The sequence below is a fragment of the Salvelinus namaycush genome, chromosome 25, assembly GCF_016432855.1.
Source record: "Salvelinus namaycush isolate Seneca chromosome 25, SaNama_1.0, whole genome shotgun sequence".
Classification (NCBI taxonomy): domain Eukaryota; kingdom Metazoa; phylum Chordata; class Actinopteri; order Salmoniformes; family Salmonidae; genus Salvelinus; species Salvelinus namaycush.
Window position 1 is genome coordinate 30,205,167 of NC_052331.1, and position 7,788 is coordinate 30,212,954.

The 7,788-nt window shown below is 39.8% G+C and overlaps 1 long non-coding RNA gene across 1 annotated transcript; it reads right to left on the reverse strand.

The window, feature by feature from the left end:
• Positions 1–3,312: 3,312 nt before the first annotated feature.
• Positions 3,313–7,375, reverse strand: LOC120020458. Its single transcript, XR_005472440.1, has 3 exons — positions 7,249–7,375; positions 5,540–5,644; positions 3,313–4,642 (listed from the first exon to the last, which is right to left on the reverse strand). It is a non-coding gene; the product is annotated as an uncharacterized LOC120020458 (long non-coding RNA).
• Between the last annotated feature and the right edge of the window lie 413 nt (positions 7,376–7,788).

Sequence of the window (7,788 nt, forward strand, 5' to 3'; positions counted from 1 at the left end):
ACAAAAGGTAATTTTAAAACCGCCCCGTGACTCCTGCCATGTCTACAGATATCCTCCAAACAAACAAAAAATGACTCTTGAGAATGAGTGCACAACTGGTAAATAGTTGCTTATATACTGAACAAAAATATAGACGCAACATGCAACAATTTAAGAGTTACAGTTCCTATAACGAAATCAGTCAATTGAAGTAAATTCATTCAGGCCTAATCTATGGATTTCACATGACTGGGAATACAGACATTCATCTGTTGGTCACAGATACCTTAAAAAAAGGTAGAGGCGTGGATATGAAAACCAGTCAGTATCTGGTGTGACCACCATTTGCCTCATGGATAAGCACAGAGTTGATCAGGCTGTTGATTGTGGCCTGTGGAATGTTGTCCCACTCCACTTCAATGGCTATGCGAAGTTGCTGGATGTTGGCGGGAACTGTAAACACGTTGTCGTACACCGATGAATGGCACGACAATGAGCCTCAATGAGCCTTCAAATTGCTGTCAATAAAATCCAATTGTGTTTGTTGTCCGTAGCTTATGCATGCCGAACCATAACCCCACCGTCACCACGGGGCACTTTGTTTACAACGTTGACATCAGCAAACGGTTGTACGTACTGCCAAATTCTCTAAAAATGACGTTGCAGGCGGCTTATGGTAGAGAAATTAACATTCAGTTCTTTGGCAACAGCTCTGGTGGACATTCCTACAGTCAGCATGTCAATTCCAAGCTCCTTCAAAACTTGTGTGATGAAACTGCACATTTTAGAGTGGCCTTTTATTGTCCCCAGCACAAGTTGCACCTGTGTATTGATTATGCTATTAAATCAGCTTCTTCATATGCCACACCTGTCAGGTGGATGGATTAGCTTGGCAAAGGAGAAATGTTCACTAACATGGATGTAAACAAGTTTCTGCACAAAATTTGAGAGAAATACGCTTTTTGTGCATTTGGAAAATGTCTGGGTTCTTTTATTTCAGCTCATGAAACATGCAATGTTGCGTTTTGTTCAGTGTAGATATGTCAGTCAGTGGATAGCTGCCAGCAGAGACTTCTATTGCATTAACTTTGAAGGGCTCTGCCTCTGGCTAGTATTAGGCTGCTTTGCCAGCTAGAAGGATGAAGTAAGAAGCTAACGTTAAACGGAGCATACTTCAGCAGGAGCAAAAAATAAGCTGCTAAGTTCTCATTATAACTTTGCTTCAGAGAGTAGGCTACTGAGACAGACAGTGATGTGGCGCTCAGTGGTGAGGCTGGTAGGCTGCAATGCATGCAGGAGGAAGCAGAGGAAACAGAGAGAGAGAGGTTCGTACAGTGGTTCCCAAACTTGGGGTCATGGCACGTGGGGTCCCCTGAGAAAATCCGTACTAATCTTATCAAACAAGTTAGGAACTTAAAAACTTAAAATATGTTTTAAAAGGAACATCTCCACATGGCCTGTCTTCCCTATAGGCCTCGGCATACATTACAATGCAAACAATACAGTTCTAAAAATGTCAGACATTTTGTTTAGTCACTGAAGTGTCAGCACAAATAATTTCTCAGAGCGAACCATTTCTGATATTTCACCGCTTTCTGGGGTATAACATTAAAATTGTATAGCTAATAGGCTATGTGTTTGCAGATCGACTGTGGTTAATGAATCTAAAGCAGCCAAGGGGATAACTGCTGGGGTCATTTTGGCTTGTTTTTGCTCTTCTTCAAATAGCATTAAAAAAAATGTTATTGTAGAGAAATGCAGTAAATGAGCTTCAACTTTGAAAACATTTTCTGGATGCATTGAACGTTCGTTCTCTGCGTCCGCATCCACACAACTCCTTGGAAAAGTGTACTGCGGACGGGAGCCACACACACACTAACAACTATTTCCTGTATTTTTTTCTCCACTTGAGTATGGATATAATATGAATAGAATATCTTATGAACAGTGAAAGTGAAAAAGGTTAACAGCACAGGCAGTGCTGGTGCACAAATATGAGACAACATACTCAGTTGGTCAGCAGCCAGAAACAACCTGACCTGACATGGTTGAGTAGATGTGATGACTAATATAACTGGTTAGTTACTTAAGTCACAAAGTCCCATCTATCTTTTCTTGCACACTTTCTGTCTTTATGCTGGTGTTGTATTTTTACACAAATGAAGTTTAGATGCTCCTCAAAAACCGGGCAACACTGGCAAGAGAAGAAACCTTGAGAGGAAACAGAGTGCAGTGTAGTTGATTAAAGACAACACCTTGAAGAGATAATTTACTCAAAATACAAATGGTTAGGAAAGTGAGTTTGGGGTTTGTTTACACCCATTTGGGTCTTTGTGTGCTGTCATTCTGAATACAACATGCACCAATAACAGGATGAGAAGAATCTACCTGGGTCAAATAATACCTCAGTGGAAAAGTATGTATGTGAAGGTCTTTGTCTCAACAAGCACAGTGAAGTAAAAACTGTCCCAGTTACCATTTATTTGGCATCTTATCAGTTTCTCTTTTCTGCCTACAATTTCCTGAAAAACACGTGACTTTCTGTAAATCCCGATGTCTAACTTCTGTATTTGTGTTGTGTCGAACCTAGCCTTCCTACATAAATATGCAGGGACATGTGATGACTTTGAATTAACGTGGAAAACTGACTGGATTTCACGTTGAACTCACCGTTAGTTGACAACTCAACCAAATGTAAATCAAAACTAGACGTCGAAAGGACATCTGTGCCCAGTTGGTAATAATGCATCATCGCCATTGTACAATTGCTGAATCCTTTGAACAATTACCAGAGAAAGCACCGCAACCAATTTTCTCAGATACTTACAGCTGTTTAACATATAGAATTGAAACTGATAAATATCAAGTGTTCATTAACTGCATTAATAAGTACTGTTTTCTGTTTTGTTTGTAATGCGATGCTCTCGTGTCCTCTGACTAGCACGCTTGTATCATGGAACTGTTTACATCGTTCTGGAATGTTTTTAAACAGGTAGATTGTTAACACTGGTCTAATTTACAGTATTCATCTCATTCTCATCGTCATCCTCCAGTGACAGTTGTTTTTCCAGTCAGTCACACATTTCAAGGTTTAGATGTTAATCCCATTGAACTTTGTTCCTTGGTGTCAACCTTACTTTAAGACATGACCATTCCAGTACATTTACTGAGTGCATTTTCAAGAGGATGAAAAAAACCGCATCAACAATGCTGGGCTGATGATGCAGGACATTTTGTTCCAAGCCCTGACTTGATAAGAGGGAACAATTTGCCATAGTTTAAATACATAGTTTAAAATGAGGATTGCATTAGGACAAATAAAGCATCACTGAATAGTTTGTCACAGTTTTTATTGCATTAAAAAGCTAAGCCAGAATATAAAGATAATGAAATGCTAAATATATTTATAGGAGCAATGTGAGTAGGACCCTATAATAACCTTCTAAATGTTCATTACAACTGAATATTGTTAGTTGTTTGGCCTCATTATCTGCTTCATCACATTTCATAGGCGCTGCACAAATCATTTATCAGCTAAGTTGATAAGCTACAGAGCAGCACCCCTGGATGGAGAGCAGTTTTAGGGTTTAAGTCCCATGCTCAAGGGCACAACGGCAGGAGGTGGTACCTGGAATCATAGACCAACAGTTCCCACAATTCTGTTTTTATACCCTGTCCGTGGATTGAATCAGCAACCTTCTGGCTACTGATCAAGCAACCTTCCACCTCTCTGAAGCCTAATTTTGCAGCTTCTGCGCCGTCCGTTAGGTCCATTTAAACAGAATTATGCATCGAAAGTTTGCTTCTGTCGGCACATCTCTGCTTCCGCATCTACACACCTCCTTTTTCCGGCATGACATTTGCTTACAAATGATACGTGAAGCTTCTATGTATGTAGTGTAGGACTTTATGAAGGCATTATGAAGGCGTCATGAAGGCTTTATTAGATATATCTGGTTTAAAGTGTGACTATGTAGCTTCAAAGTATACATAAAACATAAAGCTTCAAAGTATACATACTGAATATGTTCCAGTGTGCATGTTACAAAATCTGGTGGAATAACTAAGCTATTCCTACGTTTGCGTCTGTCTAAAATATCAGAATCTGATATGATGGAACGCTGAGAAGAGTCTATGATGTTGTTTTTCACACTCAATGTCTGATCTGCACCCTCTGTACTTATGAAGAGCTCAGTTTCAGAGCTAAAATGTAAAGGCTCCGTTATGCTTTTCCGACGTTTGCGTTTGTACAGAATCTTTGTCGCCTGCCCAGAGTCAGAAAAATCTTCTGCCTCAAGCTCCACTCCAAAGGACATATTTACGTCACGCGCAATATCAATATTACAAATCTTTTTGAATTTAACCATATATATCTCAAATACTGACACAGGATAGTACCGGGTTTCAGTGTCACCAGTAGCAATCTTTTTGACTGACCTGACAGGTTAACATAGTCACACTTTAATTCCAGGATGATGAAAGAAAGAGAGAGAGAAACAGAGAGATAGGGACAGAGGGAGGGAGAAAGCGGAGTGGTTGGCATTATCCATCCGGAAGCCTCCAGCAGCGGTAACAGGAGGGCAGCGATGGCACATAGGTCCTCAGGTGGTCCGTGTGTTCTCCATCCGCTATCTTGGCCCCTGCTTTAGCCCTGGCCCCAGCCCTGCAATGTGAAGAAAGGTTCTCAATTCAAAAATATGTTTACTCTCTTAAGCAATCAATAATTAGATTTGCACGGTATTTGGTATTTATGGATAATGAATTTGCTGATGACAACGATAATGAATATAAAGGTAATGATAAGGATTGACATAATCTTGACAATAGTGCCTTCAGAAAGTATTCATACCCCTTGACTTATTCCACATTTTGTTGTGTTACAGCCTGAATTCAAAATTGATGAAATAGATTTTTTTCTACACACAACATCCCATAATGCCAAAGTGAAAACATGTTTTTAGATTTTTTTGCAAATGTATTGAAAAGTAAATACAGAAATATCTAATTTACATACGTATTCAACACCCCTGAGTCAATACTTTGTAGAAGCACCGTTGGCAGCGATTACAGCTGTGAGTCTTTCTGGGTAAGTCTCAAATGATTTGTGAAGCTTTGCACAACTGGATTGTACAAGCTGTCAAGTTGGTTGTTGATCATTGCTCGACAGGCATTTTCTAGTCTTGCCATAGATTTTTAAGACTACTTAAGTCAAAACTAACTAGACCACTGAGGAACATTCAATGTCGCCTTAGTAAGCAACTCTTTTTCATTTTGTATTAATTTGAAAAAGATTATAATTCCACTTTGACATAAAATCTCAATTTAATCCATTTTAAATTCAGCCTGTAACACAACAAAATGTGGGAAAAAGTAATGGGGTATGAAAAGAAAGTTTTCACAGCCCCTGACTTTTCCAAAAAATTTGTGTTACAGACTGAATGCACTGTTTGCAACAGAATGAAGCCTTGAAAAATAAATAACATTATTGATAGTCTTCCTGACAAAAGAGACCAGACAGCGTTCATTGACAGTTAAAGTAGAGAAACATGTATATATTTACCCATTGGGAGGCCGAGGACCACACGTCCAGAAAAGTACTATTTTCATGGTGTTTTAGTACATGTTGCCGATAGGACGAGATGTGAAGAGGTTCAAATTGTTGAAGCTGTTGAAAGGGAAATAATAATAATTGAACCAGCTATGTAAGACTGTATGACAGTATGAAGGCATCATGAAGACTTTATTAGACTTTTTGTATCTCCAAAGTATACTTAAAGCATGTATATTTTCTAGTGTACATGTCACAGCTTCGCTCAAAAACGTGATGGAATATTTAATCTATTCGTACGTTTGAGTCTCCAAAATATCAGAATCTGATTGTAACGTCTGCTTCCTACTCACACCCTCAAACACGTAGATCCCCTGAACACAGCTCACTTTCCAGCCCACTTTCCAGCTCACACTCTCAAACACCTAGATCCCCTGAACGCAGCTCACTCTCCAGATCCCAACCACCTGAATTCTAATCACCTGTTCACACAACTGTATGTCATTATCACACCCTATTTAGTTCAGTTCTTTGCACCCCATCACTGTGAGGTATTGTTTATTTTGTGACACACGTCTTTCAGAGCTCTGTTTTTCCTGTGATTTACTCCTCCCGATAGTTTTTGCCTGCCTCACTAACGATGCCTTTTTGCCTATTCCCTGCCTGTACTTTAGCCTATCAGATTTCCTGTTATCTACCTATCTATCTTGCCTGATCTCCTGGACTACTTTACTAGCCTTTTCCCTGCCTATACTGTTGTCTTTGGACCCATGTGTATGACCTTCTGCCTGTCCCTGGACCCAGCTACCTGCCTCCTCCTGTGGTCCTTTTCAATAAACACATGCTGCGCCCTGCGCTTGAAACCAGCACTCTGTCTCCCCTCGTGTTCATTACATTGATAGGACAGTGCTGAGAAGTCATTGTTTTTTACTCTTAATGGAGCATTACTAGAGCATTTTGTATACATTATTTGTATTCAGGAAAGCAGTGAGTTGCTGCACAGCAGTTTTTTTGCTCTTAATGCTTTATAATCTGCATCATGTATACCTGGTATGTACTCGGTGTTCTCACTTGCGGAGTTAAAATATTCAGGCTCCATGCTTTTGCAACATTTGCATTTGTAATTAATCTTTGTCACCTGCTCAGTCAGAAAAGGGTTCTGCCTCGAGTTTCACCTAATTAGCCATATTTAGGCCTGCGTCAACATACGTTGTTAGTGTGATATAAACAATGCAATACCAAAATATACATTGTGCAGTGTAATAACATGCTGTCACGCGGGACTAGGTGGATGCAGGAATCAGACGCAGAGAGAGTTCCACTGGGGTATAGTGCTCTTTAATAAGGCACACACAAAATATAAGCCCAACAAATACAGGGCGCGGACATACAACGTGACAACCCAAAAACCACAGGGTGTCAAGTGTAAGAAAGAAAATACACCTCAGCCTACAATGCACACACGTAACAAAATAAAGACAATCCCGCACACAACAAGGGCGGGTCTACCTACTAAATATAGGGAAGCTCATTAACCGAAAACAACAGAAACACAGGTGAAACTAATAAGACAAAACAAACAGACAAACAAAGAAGGGATCGGTGGCGGCTAGTAGGACGGTGACGACGACCGCCGAGCACCGCCCGAACATGCAGGGGAGCCAACTTGGGCAGGAGGTCGTGACACATGCAGTCTTCATATAATGAAATTAATAATTTACCTGAAGGTTGTCAAATCACAGGATTTGCCTTGGGCTAGTGCTTTTTGAATGTAAAATTGTGTGAATGTTGGACTCAAACAAGAAGCTTTTATAGAAACCTGATGTCCTGGCTGTACGCCTGTGTTCATGATTGGTCTCTAAAATAACCTGACTGTACGTGTGTGTTCATGATTGGTCTCTGAAAGAACCTGACTGTACATGTGTGTTTATGATTGGCCTGACTGGGACTTCCCTGATTTTAGTATGAAAAAAAACTCAGCCACCATTTCCTATGTCAAAAAAAAAAGAAAGATTTCCTGTGTTCTATGAAATGAAACCTAAAGAAAGTGATTTTTTCTCTGTGGTTGTTCAATGCTGCAAGCACTATTGAATGATTTATGATTGCATAGGGACTCAAATCTCCAGGAAATATCCAAGTTGCAATATTAGCTGTTGGAATATCTATTATTCTACTGGCTCATATATCATCTCATTATTTCACCAATGTTTGCATTCTCATATGAATCAAGGCCTTTCTTTCCCCATAGTTAGTAATCAAGT